This window comes from Canis lupus, chromosome 3 (assembly GCF_048164855.1).
Source record: "Canis lupus baileyi chromosome 3, mCanLup2.hap1, whole genome shotgun sequence".
NCBI classification, from domain to species: Eukaryota; Metazoa; Chordata; class Mammalia; order Carnivora; family Canidae; genus Canis; species Canis lupus.
In genome coordinates this window covers 80003993-80019613 of record NC_132840.1, presented here as the reverse complement: position 1 = coordinate 80019613, position 15621 = coordinate 80003993, and the positions used below count along the sequence as shown (strand labels likewise).

The 15621-nt window shown below is 51.6% G+C and overlaps 1 protein-coding gene across 19 annotated transcripts in view; it reads right to left on the bottom strand.

The window, feature by feature from the left end:
- PKNOX2 (PBX/knotted 1 homeobox 2) overlaps positions 1 to 15621 on the bottom strand; it is a 309127-nt gene that overhangs the window by 82038 nt on the left and 211468 nt on the right. For 10 of the 19 annotated variants that reach the window (XM_072822554.1, XM_072822571.1, XM_072822561.1 and 7 more), the window contains one exon: positions 12988 to 13094. The exons of 1 other annotated variant lie outside the window; for it this stretch is intronic. The gene's annotated coding sequence lies outside the window, so the exon portion shown is untranslated. Of the gene's footprint in view, positions 1 to 12246; positions 12320 to 12987; positions 13095 to 15621 lie in introns of all 19 variants that reach the window. 8 more of the 19 variants (XM_072822559.1, XM_072822557.1, XM_072822558.1 and 5 more) reach the window with 1 other exon arrangement.

The window sequence follows — 15621 nt, the reverse complement described above, 5'->3', positions numbered from 1 at the left end:
CAGGAAGGGCCAGAAGGCTGCGTTAGTAACCTGGCTGGCTGCAGCTTCTCCCCCAGGAGCCGCGCCTCACCCAGGGCACAATCCGTCTATTTTCCTTTCAGCCTAGAGCCTCCTCCAAAAGGATGGTCTGGGGCCCGGCTCCCTTCCCAGAGGCGGCCTGTAGGTGGCGCCTCGGAGCCCCGCTTTAATTGCATTATATAATATAACCTGTTTACTAAATCATGTAATTCAGTCGCCTTAGGATTTACAGCTTCGGATGTGTATAGAGAATTGGACTTTGAGTCAAATTTAAAAACAAATAAAAATGAGAGGCAGCTGTTGCTGATAGTGTGATATTCATCTTTTGGAAACAAATTCACCCCACTGCTATAAATTATGCCTGGAAAAAAAGTGTTGTTGGTGGGAAGGAGTTGGCTAGGTCTCCTGTGCTGGCAACTCAGAGCGATGAATCTTGAAATAACGGTGTCAACCTGTCACCGATTTCATGTGACTCTGTGGATTTATCTAAAGAAACGCAGGGGTGTGCGCGCGGGCTCGCACGCACACACACACACACACACACACACCCCAGATTTCCTCGCAAAACACGGGAAGGGCTAGGAATCTCGAGCTTTAGAGGAAAGACAGTGGTCACTGTGCAGGGTGTACGGGGTCAGCGCTGGGTGGTGACGGGGTGGGACCAGTGCGGGGATGGTGGAGAGCACAGAGGTGAGGATGTACCTCCGGGCTGGGACGCTGTAAAATGTGACAAGGTCTGGTTGAAATATTTGCAAGCGATGGAAAAGTGAAGGGTCCTTGGGGAGCGGAGGGGAAGGGGCCAGCCCCCCAGGAGCCCACCAAACACTGGACCAGGTGCTCTAGGAATTGGGTGGCATGGCTCAGGGGCCCGAGGATTCAGACGACAGGAATGCCGTGGCCTAGGGGATGCTGCTTTGACCCATCTCTCTGACCTTGGGTGCTGGGGGCAAATGGAAGACCTCTAGTTTGATAAGAGCAGGCTCAGAGTGGGGTGGGGAGCCAGGCAGGTAACTATGTCACTGAAGGAAGCACAGGTGGAAGGGGACCCAAGCAGGCTTTGCACTCAGGATCAGACCCCTGCTCACTCCTGTGCTGAGGGCTGGCTGGTAAAGGTCCAAAGTTAGCCACGGCTCCACCATTACCCAGGTCCCCGGGGACACTGCACCTGGCACAGAGCCCAAGTCATTGCAGAATGCCCCAGCCCTTCCCTGCTGCTCCTGTGGTTCCTGCTTGGACCTCTCAATAGGTCTCTACTGACTTCAGCAAAGATAGCAGGCAACTCAGACTCCCTGGCCACCCACAGCCCTCTGAACTAATTGTGATTTGCCACCTTTCTGAGAAGCCTACTTGGGTGTTGGTGCCAGGTCATGCCCTATTATTATGGTGCTGGTCTCCAGGGAACAGAGTGGAGACGGAGCAGAAGCCAGCGTGAGCTTTAACTGGGATTGCTGTCTTCTGACTCCCTGAGAGACATGAAAACAGCTTTTTTGTCCCCACCCTTCTCTCCTCCTTCAGCCCTTAACCTGCCACGCGGGGCAAATGGTCTTTGGAAGGTGTGAGAGCCTTCTGTGAGGTCAGAGAAGCCAGAGACCCTCCTGCTCCTCATACCAGGATTATAGTCTCCTCCAAATGGCCACGGTCCTCCTTCCAAGGGCCTCTACTCCTCTCCTTTCCCCACCCCCAAAGCCATTTTTCGGTGTGGTCTTTATCTGGAATCCCAGTATGTCTCCCATGTGTATGGCTGGGTCAACAGATCGTCTATGCACTCACTGACCCCAGTCTAGAGACCCCGTTCTGGGAAGCGAGGGTGGTTATCATCCACCCTGGACCCCTCTGTGCACACAGTTTAGGCAGGGGATGCTCAGTGGTTACAGAAGGCAGAGGACTGGACTCCGTCCTGGCTGTGAGTGGGCCTGCTGGCAGTCACGGACCCACATCACCCCCTGAGCAGATTTCCCAGAGAGGAGCCCCCCTCTTGCTTCCTGCCATGCTTCTCTGATCATCAGGGTTCTGAGAACTTCAGCGCCCAGACTTTGGGCACATCAGGGCTGCTGCTTTGCCCCTTGACGCTCCTAGTTTAGCTATTTTGCAATTTGGCTTCAAGCATGTGGACCAGGGTCAGAGTTGGGAGAGGAACTCATGCTCTGCACCATCCCTCATTCCTGCCTGCCTCTACTTCCCCACACCAGGGCCAGAAAGTGACAGAGCAGTCACTCGCCTCCCTGCCTAGCCTGTCACACCTTTCCCGGCTTCAAAAAGCTGCTGATATATTTTACAAACTGAAACAGCAATTTAATTCCCCCTGATAGCAGCAATTGTCCATTAGATCTTCCTACCGAGGAGCTTTAACAATAATTCCTTTCATCCGACTGCTTGCTTCTTCTTGATCTGAGAATCAATCCCATAAATAGCAGGCAAGAGTTTTCACATTACTCTCCCCCTCCAGCTTTTAGCATTTTGATGAAGATTCTCATCTCCTCTTAAAGCACTTCACAACTTGGCAATTTTTCCCCCTTTGGTTCCTTTAAACAAAATAAAACAAAAAAACAGAAAGTGGTGGGGGGAGCGTGCTACTTCTCAGGGTAAGTGCGGCCCTTGCATGTGTCTCACAGGTAAGTGCCTTGCACCTTTGCCTGAGCAGAGGCAGGGGGTTGGCAGCAATGACCTCCAATGGCCACCTCCTGACAGCTCAAAGTGGGTGCTACTCTGCCCCAGAGGGGCACCATGATAGGTTCCTCACCACCCACAGTTGGGTCCGGCTTTTGTCGGCGATGCCCGACTCAGAGTATTTTAACCTTTCCAGAAAGTCTGTCCCCTTGGTGCCACATCTCAGGAGTGGAGGCCGGGAGGCCGTGCTGCTGCCCTGGGGTGGGGTCCTCTCCCTGGACCTGTGGCCAAGGTCCCACCCAGCACTCGGGCAACTCTTGAACCTAGAGCTGGGAGTCTGCTCTCTCTCATTGCCAGCCCCAAATAGCACAGGCAGGAGAGGTGGGGAGGAACAGGGAAAGGAGGGAGCTAGAGACCTTTCATTCAATTGTTTCTCTTTTCTTTTAAATCTGCAGGCAGTCCCAGCGATCAGGGGCAGAGGAGAACCGTCTAGTTCTTCCGAGGGTACCGTGAGGGCGGTGAGGGTGGATTGCCAGGGCACCTGGGAGCCCCAGCCGCTCCCTCAAGAGAGCGTCACGTGCTCTCTTGTCTGCACACACACACACAGAGAGAAACAAATCTAAAAATGAACCCAGGGACCGAAATCCCCCTCGACAAACCTGATTCCCAGGTTTATTATTATTTGTCAAGAGCTGACGGCAGCCGCTGCTCGGGAACGGAGCTGAGAAAACAACACGGGCTAGGCCCCTGAGGCTCACAACTCAGCAGAGACAGAGGAACAGCTCGGATGCTGGGGAGCCCAGATGGAAGGAGGGCTTCTGTTCTGGAAGGAGCCAGGCAGCCACCTCCCTGCTGCCCTGTCTGCCTCCCTCCCTTTCAGAAATCATTGTCTTCTCTGAGGCGGGCACTCCCGGGGAGCCGGGAAGAGGAAGGAAAGCAGGGGTGGGCAGGGAGGGGGCTGGATCCACAGGACTGGGTGGGCGGCAGAGGGGAAGGGACCACAGAGATAAGGGACCCTGTCTCCTATCCCGTCTGTCCCTTGTGATGCTCTCAGATTCTCCTGGAACCAGGGGATCCTGAGAGGGTCAGCCAAGCCCCTTTTCACCTGTACGACCACACCAAGTCCTCTGGCTGGATGATGCCTGGTTCTCTAAAATTGTCTCCAGAAAAAAATGGTCAGGAGTCACGGTTGTTGAAGCAAGTGGCTCTCTGGGCTGAGTTTATCATGGAAAAGCCACTCATCCTGGTACATCCTCACCCAGCTAATGGGTGTCCTTCCTCCCGAGGCCTTTGCAGTGGCCCAGGCAAGCTTGTGAGGAACTGGCAGAGTCAGGCCCCAAGGTCAGTTCAGCGAGCCTTGGTCCTCATGGCTGTTTGGAGGCAGGGACACTGGCTCTGTGTTCCTCACCTGTTGGGAAAGGGAGCCCCAGGGAAAGGAGGATGGTGGCTGCCACGTGTGAAAAAGTGATGCCGGGCAGCAGTCCCACTCGTGGGACTCAAGGCCCAGCTGAACAGACATGCCCCCCATCACCTTAGGAAAGTTTTCCTCCCTGCTTTTTGCTGTGCTTCTCCTCTGCCATCTAAGTCCCTGTAGGGGACACCACTCTGGTGTCCTTTCCTTCATCCACATTTTGCTCAAAACTCTACTCTTCCATGAAGCAGAGTAGAGCATGGAAGCTTGAAAGATCACTACCCGAGTTTCTATGTTACAAGACGTCTGCTTTCCATCCACGCGTCCCGTCTTGCCCATTGAACCCTGTGCCCCCCGGCACACAAGGATCATGGCTTTTCCTTGGGTTTCCTTTCTAGGGGGCAGAAATCCTGGGCCACATGATTTCACAAGCTCTATATCCTTACAGGGCGTGAATTTATACACAGTTACAGTTTAATTTCTTGGGCTTACTGTTACAATGTAAAACAAACAGACAAATCTGGAAAATATAGCTCTTTGAGTCCCAGCAGTCATTCACACCTCAGTGAGAACGAGTTTGTTTCCCCGGAGCAAATTTTGATAGGGGTGAGATGGTAAGTGGAATTGATAACAGCTGCCATTTATCGAGCTTTCCCCACGCCCGGGGCATGAGGCTTATCTATGTGATGCAGATAACCTTGTGTATTCCCACCCCCCCCACCCCGCCACCGCATGGTGAAGGCAAGAGGCTGTGCCCATTCATAGATGTGAAAACTGAGGTTCAACGAGGTTGAGGAGGTTTTCCAATGTGATACAAGGTCTGCTTGCAGAGTCTGCATGTTTAACCTAGAAGTCTCAGGGTAGAGGTGGGGAACACCGGAGGGGGAGTGAGCTTCCCAGAAGGTGGGGGAAGTACAGAAGAGGGAAGGGTGAATGTGGAAATGAGCTACCAACAGAGTCGGGCCATCCCGTACCGGCTGTCCTTTAACGTTCACACGCCCTGGATTTCTGCGGATTATAGCAATCCACCTAAAGGTCTCCCGGCTGCCAAATCTGGGCATCCGTACCCCCCGTTAATGCGCACGGTCTTGGCACCTTTGGATAGTGGCACCGCTTCGGGAGCAGCCCGCTTCCGCCAGCCCTGTCACCCTCGGACCGCAGCGTGGGCACACATTTTATTTAAAGATTTCACTGCATTCTGCTCTTCTCATTTCACAAAAATGAGTGGAAGATGGAAAGCTGGAAGTGCTGATCCCAGGGATAAGAAGTAGGGGTCTCATAAACATAATACCGCTGAGACAAAGATGGAAAACATCAAGCATGCTGAAAGAGGCAAATCTTGAGTTTCCATCGTAGACTCCCTGGACTGTGGGCTCAATTATAAAGGGGAGGAACAGAATTAAAGGATGCACACAAAATGACAGAAATCCATGGTGGAAACCTGCATGTGGGGGGCGACGCGTAATTGGGAATTCTATTGTGTGTTCGAGCCGCCTGGGTGGGAGTGGAAGTCTGGGGACCCATGCTGTGCCAATGCGGGGCCAGCCAGGGCCCTAACCCCACACTCTGTGGCCCTGGGGCCAGGGCTCTGACTCACATCTCCTTCCTGTCAGCCCGGGCGCGGGGTCCCACTGTGGTCCAGGTGGGGGCCACCAGGGGCGGGGTGCGCCGGAAGGGAGCGTGCAGCCCGCAGCCCGTCTGCTCCCTGTGGCTGTCTCCGCTTGGACTTCTTTCCCCACCCCGCTCCTGGTTTTCCAGGGACCACCCACAGCTGCAAAGAAGTCCCTGTTCTGGAGGGAAGTAGGCCCATGACTCACAGGCTAAGAGGCACCTGGCTCTATCTCTGGAAAGCCTGTCCAGTTGAGCAGTATGGGCTTTTTCAAGTTGGGGCTGCCCTGCCGTAGGGGGCATCTCACTCCCCGTCATATCTCCCTGAGTTCTAGCCTTATCCCCCTGCAGAAGTCCCTTCCTGCTCACCCTCCTTTCAGTCTTCTTCCTCTCCTGGCCCAGATGGATTCTGGGCAGCAGTCTGAACAGGTGACGGGTGAGGACATCTCTGCAGGCCAGCAGCGGGGTTGGTACCCACAGCCTCCCGGACAGGCAGCTGAACACAAGTGCAGAGGACCAGAGCTGTGTTCTACTTCCCACCGGCTCCTGCCTGCCCCCTGCCAAGCCCCAGCCCCTTCAAACTCCAGCCTTGGGAGGGGTCTGCAGTTCTCTGGCTTCTCATAGGGAAACTTTTAGTCATCTGCTGGCTCTTTCTGCTGCACTCAGGCACCCAGGAGAAGTGTTTCATATTAGCAGCAGAATCTTTGATTCCTAGAAGCTTGTCTGAAAATTAGAACTCACCTCAAACCTTAATCCTGCCCTTTGCAATGCCAACTCATGTTCCATCATGTGGTCTCAGGGGCTAGAAAGAGTCCTGCCTTCAGTACAGATTCATGGTGGGCTCAAAGGTCAAAATTGTGCCCCTACTTTCCCCTCTTCTCTCTCTAGTAAGAGGGGACTCCACTTCTCATGGCAGGGCAAGGGCCAGGGGATGGAAGAAGAGAGAAGACAGTGGATTGTGGCTCTTGGGGACCAATTAGGATGCTCTGACTTAAAACAGAGAATGATCTTCTGGGATCTGAGCCCTTGTTAATCTGGATCTTCCAGTGTCTGGCCCTCTCAGGGAAAAGGAGCGAAGCATCTTGGCTCCCAGATCTAGAGCTTCTGTCCAGAGCAGGTTGGTCTGGGCAGTCAGGGGAGCTGTGTGCGAGCTGTCTGCTCCCAGAGCCAGTCTCTGGGGTGGGGAAGAGAAGCAAGTGGGAATTCTCATCCAAGATGCCTCCCCCAGGGCACAAGGTAGCCTAAGGCTGGGGCAGATCCCAGCTATCCAAGCCCTCTAATCTTTCTTCTCTTTTTAGGGCCTGGCTGTCTCAGGTCAGAGCATCTGCTGTGCAGCATTGCGGAGGGAAGTCTGGTGTCTCTTTGTCCTGGAATTCATAAAAGTGAAAAAAAAAAAAGATCTCACTTAATGAGATACTTGCCATGGTCAGGGATTATTTCACTAATGGGAGCTTTGTGTGGAGGTGAGCTGAAAAGGTGTAGGGAATAGGGAGATGAAGAGGAAAGGAGGCCCATTTAAGAATGATCTGGAAGGTCAAGGGGTCCCCAAGGGGGACAGGCTGAGGCTGCTGAACAGATGAAAGGTTCAGGGAAACATCTGTAGTGGGAGGCTGACCACTGTGGCTGCCCTACTGCCTGACTTCTGCCTTCCCCTCACTTCTCACTCTGCACCTTCTTCCCCAATTCCAGGGGCTATTAGGTCTCAAGGCTCCAGGGAGATTGCCAGAGTGGCAGGGTTGTAGCATCCTGAGTGGTCATGAGGTCTGACCTCTCTGTTCAAATGAGAAAACTTGTCCAAGTCCACGCAGCGAGTTGAAAATAGGAACCTGACTAGAATCCAGGTCCCAAGAAACACACCCGATAAGCATTTACTGAGCACCTACTACACACCAGGCTCTGTGCTGGGCAGTGGAGCTGCCAGGAGGAAACAGACAATGGAGCAGGATAAACGAAGAAATAACGAAATGATAATCTCCCTGAGCTGAAGCAAGACCACTGATTTCAGATTGAAAGTGGTCCCAGGGCCTGAGCAGGAGTAATGAAAAAAAAAGAAAGGAGCAAACAAAATGTCAAGCCTCAGCACACGGTGGTGATGTTTTCGAACTTACAAAAGAAAGGCAAACCGGAAGTTTTCATGAATTCTTATTGCAAGATGGGAAATACAAGATGAGAGAATAACGTCTTCAAAACCTAAGAGAAGAAGTTTTTTTTTTTTTTTTTAAGATTTTATTTATGTATTGGACAGGGAGAGAGAGAGAGCGAGAGAGAGCGAGCGCACAAGCAAGGGGAGCAGCAGCAGATGGAGAGGGAGAAGCAGGCTCTCCACGGAGCAGGGAGCCCGATGTGGCCTCGATCCCAGGACCCTGGGATCACAACCTGAGCTGAAGGCAGCCGCTTAACTGACTGAGCCCCCCAGGCGCCCTGAGGAAAAGGCTTTTTAAATATGGGATTCTGAGCTGTATCGGAATATCAATCAAGTTCAAAGGCGAAATGCAATCTGTTTTGGACGCATAAGACCTCAGAGTTTATTTCCCACCCATCAATATCAGAAATCATTAGAGGTGGTATTCCAGCAAAACAGGAATCCGAGCAAGAGGACTGCATCCACACAAGACCGCGGGGCTGCCTGGTGTGTCCCCGCGGGAGGGAGAGAGCTGGAGGGGAATGGGGGCAGGCGGTTACCGCCAGGGGCTCTCAGATTATCCTGCAGTGGCCACCTGGTAACGACAGACGGCTCCATTTCCTTTTCCCGGTCAAATCACACTATTTAGTTCTGTGGTTGGATAATATTTCTTTTTTTTTTTTAAGACTTTATTTATTTATTCAAGAGAGACACACACACACAGAGAAGAGAGGCAGAGACACAGGCAGAGGGAGAAGCAGGCTCTGGTGGGGGAGCCTGATGCGGGACTTGATCCCAGGACCCAGGGATCACTCCCTGGGCTGAAGGCAGATGCTCAACCACTGAACCACCCAGGTGTCTTGGTCGGATAATATTTCCATCTTACAATCAACCTATAGTTGGAATGCAGAGGGAACTATAGTGATAGGGCTGTAAATCTTCTAAATCTTTAAAACAAATCTTCTAAGTCTATAAAACTACTATTATACTCAATAAGTATGAGTGAATTCTATATAATTCTATGCACTATATAATATTTACCACGTAATATACATACACACTGTATTCTATATGATACTATATATAAACATAGATAGTGTCAAATACGGCTTAATAAAAATTATCCAACTGATCCAAATTGGAAGGGGAGAATGTGTGCCAATTTTCCTCGCTTTCATGCAGGGGGTGAATAGATAAAGACGTGAATTAAGAAAGAGGGACTAACATATATTACATAACATTATAAACACTAGCCACCAAATAACTAAAATTAGAGGCTATTCTTTGTAGTTGACTTTGGGTCATTTGGACCTTGTGGATAGAGGTGGGGAAGGAAGGGACCCTTTTAATTTTTTATTTTTTTAATTTATCATTTATTTTTGAGAGAGAGAGAGAAGGCATGAGCAAGGTGAGGGACAGAGGGAGAAGCAGACACCCCGCTGAGTAGCGACACCCCACCGCCCCCCAAGGACCCTGGGATCATGACCTGAGCAAAGGCACGCACTTAACTGGCTGAGCCACCCAGGTACCCCAGGCCCTTTTGATTCTATTTCATTTCTTTTTCATTGCTTTTTCCTCACGTACGTACTTTACTTCTCATTTTAAAAATACCTCAAATAAATAATGAAACATCCACAGAAGAGAATACTACGCAGCAGTTAAAAATAACAGAGCCAAGCTATTTATTTTGACCTGGAAAGCTGCCCACTATGCAGCCTAGGTTAAAAAAAGCAAAGTTTTAGAAAAGTATTTAAAACATAATACCTAAGCACCCGAGCCAATAAGATGTAGTCCCTCTCTGTGTTCCCTGCCCTATGCCAAGGGGCCTGCTTTCGGAAGGCTTCCTTGTCTCAGATTTTTATAAGATGTGTCTCTGGTTTTGCCCCAGGAAAGAGCTATTTTATGTATGTTTCAAGGGACAAATGTATGTTTTTTTGACAATACGTGATCAATCCCAAGACTGGCCATGCTGAAGCTGCTCAGGAGATGAAAGCCTTACACGCCAGGAACCAGCCGGGAGGAAGCTGCCAGAGAAGAAGCATCGGAGCCTTATGGATGTCAAGACTGAAAGGCACCTGAGAGCTCCTGGCCCACCTCCCTCATTTCACAGATAAAGGACACAGGTGGGGCCCGATGAAAGGTCACTCCGTTGAAGTCGTGTCCAAAGAAGAGAACTGGGCTGTTGGAAGCCAGAGTCGGGAGCCAGCCCGGAGAAGTGGAAGGCTGGAAGGGAGGCTTGAGGCCCAGGCTCTGCTGAGAATCCTACAGGGAGATGGCGGGGGTGCATGTGAGGGGGTATGGGTGCCCTTCAGGAGATGTTCAGGGTGCAGATGGCTTGACTTGGAGGGGAGACCCGGCCAAGTCAGACCAGATCGCCCTTCCTTAGTGTCGCGGTGGCTGGAAAGGTGGCAGGAGGAAGTGTGCTGGGGCTCCTCTGTGAAGCTCGGTGAGATGCTGAGCTTGACGGGACATCTACGGAGCGCCAGCCTGCCAGCCGCTGGGTGAGGTGCTTTCTAGTACATTATCTCATTTAATCCTCAAAGAAGCCTTCTACGATGATCCCAATCACATAAAGACAGTGAGGGTCAGAAGACTTAAGTTAATTAACTTGCCCCAAATCTCACAGCCAACGAATAGCAGAGCTAGAATTTGAGTCTGGGTGTGTCCGGTTCCAAAGTCCCGGCCCAAGGGATCAGAGGACTTCATGAAATATGTGTTGGTCAATTAGAAGTCCTTCCCAAACTGTGGTACACCCACTCCGGTTCCCTCGCCGAGCCCTGCATATGTCATCAGTCCCTTCACCTGATCCATGAAGGTCCAGGTGCCTGTGGACTAGGATTTACGTTTGCCCAGGAGGGCTCGCAAAATTCCCACCTCGGAGGGTCTAGATCAGCAGTGGAGGCTCCCTTTCTCCCAGCTCTGACCGTCAACTCTGAGGACATAGTCTTGCTGTGTCAGGGCGGGGATGAGGTGGGCTGGGGCCGAGTATGAGTGTGGGGAGAGGAGGGATGCTGGAGTCCCAAATTCTAGGTTTCTAGGAGGGTGCTCAGCTCCACCCCTGTCCTCCACCAGCCTCAAGGGCACACTGAGTCTCCAGCGGCCCGCAGATTCTGTCCCCGGCCTCTCCCTTGTGTCTCCCTGGGTCCCTCTGCCTCCACCGAGCCTCTGACTTCGGGGGGAGGCAGGCAAGCCCAGGAGGGTATGGCAGTTAGGGTTTGTCGTTGACACGTGGAGATCATTAACGGGGCTTATTTTTAAATTGTAATTGCAAAATGTAAATGCTCCCCAAACTGATGTGTAATTGCTACCCCCTCCGCCCCAGCCCTTCCCCTCTGGTGCCAGCTTTGCAAGGAGAGAATTAGAAAATAAAAAGGGGGTGGATTATGTAAGCAAAACGATTTTAAAAAAAGAGAGCGAGAGAGCTAAGAATTTAAGTGAGACAGCTGGCGGCTCCTCTGATTGCCACACTTCCAGCATTAGCTGCAAAAATTGTCCTTGCCGACTGCACCAACCCAAGCAACGGTGTCAACTGCATTTAGTCCCCGGAACAGACCAGGCTGGGCCTCAGCAAGAGAGTCTGGTGGGCAGTGTATGTGTGTGTGTGTGTGTGTGTGGGAGACTGAGGGGGAGGTCAGGGGATGCATTGTGAGGTCGCCTCTCTGCCATCCATGCAAACTTTCCCTTCCACGGCAAGACGCAACCCGCCACAGGCGTGAGCAGTCCCTCAACCCATTTCCATCCTTCCCTTGATTCTAGCACGTAAGGAGGGCAGGGCTGCCTCCATTCTCCCAGGCATGCCCTGGCCTGTTTGGACTCCGGCATCTGCAGCCTCCACGTGGAGACAAACAGGACTCTACCGAGTTGCTCAGTGAGAAGCAGCTCAGTGCAATGGCCAGTCCCAGAGAAAGCCACTGGATTTGGCAACAACACCCTTCCACACTGGTTCACCAGTAGTCTCTAACCCTGTCCCCTTTTTCTCTTTCTTTTTCTTTAACATCTCCCCATCTTCTTTAAGCCATAACTATCTCCTGCAGTGGTTTCCCTTGACATTGCTGGGCACGCAGACTCCGAAGGTTGTTGAAAAGACGGTCAACACGTCCCTGAAATGGGCATTGCCGAACCCACACTTAGCATGAAGACTTGAGCCCCCTACATAGGCCTTTTTCTCTCGTCTATACCTCTTGGAGCTTCAGCATGCTGCCCACCCCTTAAGGCACCTACAAGACAGAGCTCCCCAAATGGCCAGAGGGCATAGGAACCAGGACAAGCACTGTGGGCCGTTCTGCCCATGTGATCCTCTGGAATATCTGTGGCCTTGCTAACTTGGGGAGCTGGCCCCAGCAACATTCACCTCTCTGGTTCACTGACTCCCTCTCCCTGTCTCCAGGGAAACCAGCTTTTGTGAGGAATTCCTGCCCCCCAAATGAAAGCTGATGAACTGTAAGATCAGGGCAGCCCTGGGACAGCAAGGGAAACTTACAAAGTCCTGGGCAGTGTCCTTTGGAGTTGGGGCCCAATCTCACCACAACAGATCCAGCCCTTATCATGGCATACTGGAAAGAAAAAAGGGTTGTTTTGGATAACTGGATTTCTAAATCCCTGCCTATACTGATACTTATGTCTTTGAGATCATGAAGTTACTTAAGGGGATTTAAAAAAACCCTATCTGATAAGAGGATTAAAGGAGATTCTCCATTCAACATGCCTTATACATCCTAGAGAACTATTTCTCAGAGTTCATCAGAAACACCTGGGATGCAGTTTCTTCTGTGTTCATCAAAAACACTTGGGGTGCGTACTCCCGGTCTTAACCTCGGCTTAGAAAATCAGATGCTCTGGTGTGAGGTCCAGGTGGTACATCTTAACAAAGACCCCTACGTGATTCTTAGATGATAGTGCTTGCTCCAGAAGGTTATACAAATGTCAGTATCATTGTGGATGTAAGCAACAGCCCATCCATCTGCATCGACAGCACTTTTTTGTTCCCAGACTACGTACAAGAAAAGAGAGGTAAAAGGGACAAGGTATGGCTCTGGCCCTGCCCTGAAGGAGCTAAGGAGAAAAGACATGAAAAAAAAAATAATTTGGTGTTGCGAGTTCCAAGGTTGTGTATGCTAAGTGCCAGCTAATGGGATGGGTTGCTTCTCGAGGTTTTCAGAAGAAAAGATCATCTGCCTGGAAGGCTTAACTATGTGTTTAGGGATGGAGGAGCATTTCTTACTGTTCGGGTGATCCTGGCGGACTCGAGGATGGCCCTCAGGAGACTCACTCCTTCTTCTCACTCCCAGCTGGGCCAGAAATTCTTCCTGTCAGCTAGTGCCAAAGCACCTGTAAAAAAAAAAAAAGGGGGCAGAGTGGCTCTCAGAAGGGGTTAGAGGCCCTGGGTGATCAGAGAACATGGGGGTACCTGCTCTGGCTATGAGGGATACACTCTATCTGCTCCCCGGACCTCCCTGCCATATGTACCACACCAGTCTCTCCCCGAGGTGTAGCGGCTCAGGCCCACCGAGCCACTGTACAGCCCAAATCCTTGCCTTAGTTGCAAGTGCCCTGTCCTCACCTGGCTGGTTTCCTTTTTTTTTTTTTTTTTGGTATACTTTTTTATTGGAGTTCGATTTGCCAACATATAGCATAACACCCCATCAAGTGCCCCCCCCGCCCCAGCTGGTTTCCTGATATCAGTTGTCCATGTGGCCCTCTCTCCCCCAAAGTGTGGGCAGGTGCCTGAGTGATTCTGGGCCCTGGGGAGGGCGGAGCTGGCTTCTTCTTCTTCTTTTTTAGAGATTTTATTTTATTTTTAAAGATTTATTTAATCACGAGAGACACACAGAGAGAGGCAGAGGCACAGGCAGAGGGAGAAGCAGGCTCCATGTAGGGAGCCTGACATGGGACTCGATTCCAGGTCTCCAGGATCAGGCCCTGGGCTGAAGGCAGTGCTAAACTGCTGAGCCACCCGGGCTGCCCAAGGCTTCTTGTTTTAAACTGGAGAAGACTTGGGGTGCCTGGTTGCCACAGTCGGTTGAGTGTCTGACTCTTGATTTCAAAAGCTCAGGTCTTGATCTTGCGGTCTTGAGATCAAGCCCCACTTGAGATCAGGCTCAGCACTGGGTCTGCTTGAATTTCTCTCTCTCTCTGCCTCTCCCCTCCACTCTCTCTCTTTAAATAAATAAATCTTTAAAAAAGTAAAATAAAAAACTGTAGGAAACTCAAAGGAAGAGTAGCAGTCACAACCTCTTCAGATGTGCGGCTGAGTCTCTGATCCTTTTCCCGTGGCAGGCTTTCGCTGGGGGTCTGGGGACCACACTGGGCGTGTGTGGGGGGGGGGCAGCAGGGAGGAAGAGTCAGGAGGGCAATGGACCCCAAGCAGAGACGGGCAGTGAACGACAGCCTTGGCCTAAACTTGGCTTTGGCTGTACTACTTACTGATTTATTTTTAGATCGAAGTGAATTATTTTGGTTCCCAATATTTAAAATGAACTGCGATGTTCAGAAACTGAGGTTGGTGGTCTGCACTGTTCTAAGGCCTGGCCTGACACTTCCCAGACACTCGTGTCGGTTCGTTTTCTCCTTGTGGATCCAGTTGCTAATTTGATTTGAAGGAGGCTGCGTTTGGGGCTGTGAGGGCAGGGTCACGGGACGGCGCGGGAGCAGGGCAGCTTGGTGAAATGCCTGGGCTGCCTTTTCAGGGCAGCATCGGGCAGCACTGCCAGCCAAGAGCCCCAGCCTTACGACGAGGGGTGAATGCATCTGTAACATTCACAGTTCCTCCCTAGTTAACACCATCGTAGTCTCCTTGTAAAAACACATTTGCACCTCAGTAAAGAATGTAATTAACTAGTGACATGACAACAGGAGGAGCTAAACAGTGGCCTGGGCTGCGAGCTGCAGTGGGGAAATGGAAATTTAGACATTTGCCTGAACAAGACTTTCCTGTCCTCCTTCCAGTGTGTGTATGTGTGTGTGTGCACACACGTGTGCGCATGTGTGCACCAACACAGGCACTGCTAGGGGTGAGGGTGGCAGAGGCACAGCATCCGGGATGAGGGGGTATGAATTCTCGCCTGCAGGAAAGAGTAAGCTGGGGCATGCTCGGAGGATGGGACGAGCCAAGAGAAGCTTCCAGGATAGGCAGGCTGCTTAATGTATTTCCATTAACAAAAGCTTACCGGGTTGAAACAAACCCTCTGTCCACACCCCAGGCTCCTCCCAAGAGGAGCTAAGGAATAGAGACACATTCAAAACGGCAGGGGGTCAGGTCGCCTTGGGACAGTCTGAGACAGAGAGGCCCAAGGGATCAGGACCAACGGAGGGAGAACAGGTCCTGAGCACCAGATTACTGTTGTCCCCACACCCACAGCCTGTTTCTCCTCCCCGGGGCCTTGGGTGGATTCTGTGAATGGCTCCCAGTTCTCTGGCCTCCCCGGCAGCACCCAGGAGAGGTGTCCCATTCTTCCTTCCCCAGCCCCATACCATGAGGCAGGACCTCCCCACCCCTGAGGGGTTTGCTGCGCTGTCAGCTCCTTCCCCAGAACTTTCAGTGACTCCCTACTCTCAGACGCACCAACAAAGCTTCCCAGATGGCATTTTACCAAGTGCGGCCTTCAAGGTGTGTGCATGCCGGGCCCCCCGGCCCCCAACTGCCCTGCTGGACTCCTCTTGCTCCATCACCCTAGGCTCTCTGCCCTCCATTCAAACGCAAGCATTTCCCATTCTCCAAACCTGTGCCACAGCTTCCCGCTTCCCCTGCTGCCCCGGTTCTATATTTCTACCTGGCAGGACCTTAACGATTCGTCAGTATTCAACTCAAACATTCTGGCTCTTTCCTCTAGAACCACAAGTAATTTTACCTCCTCTG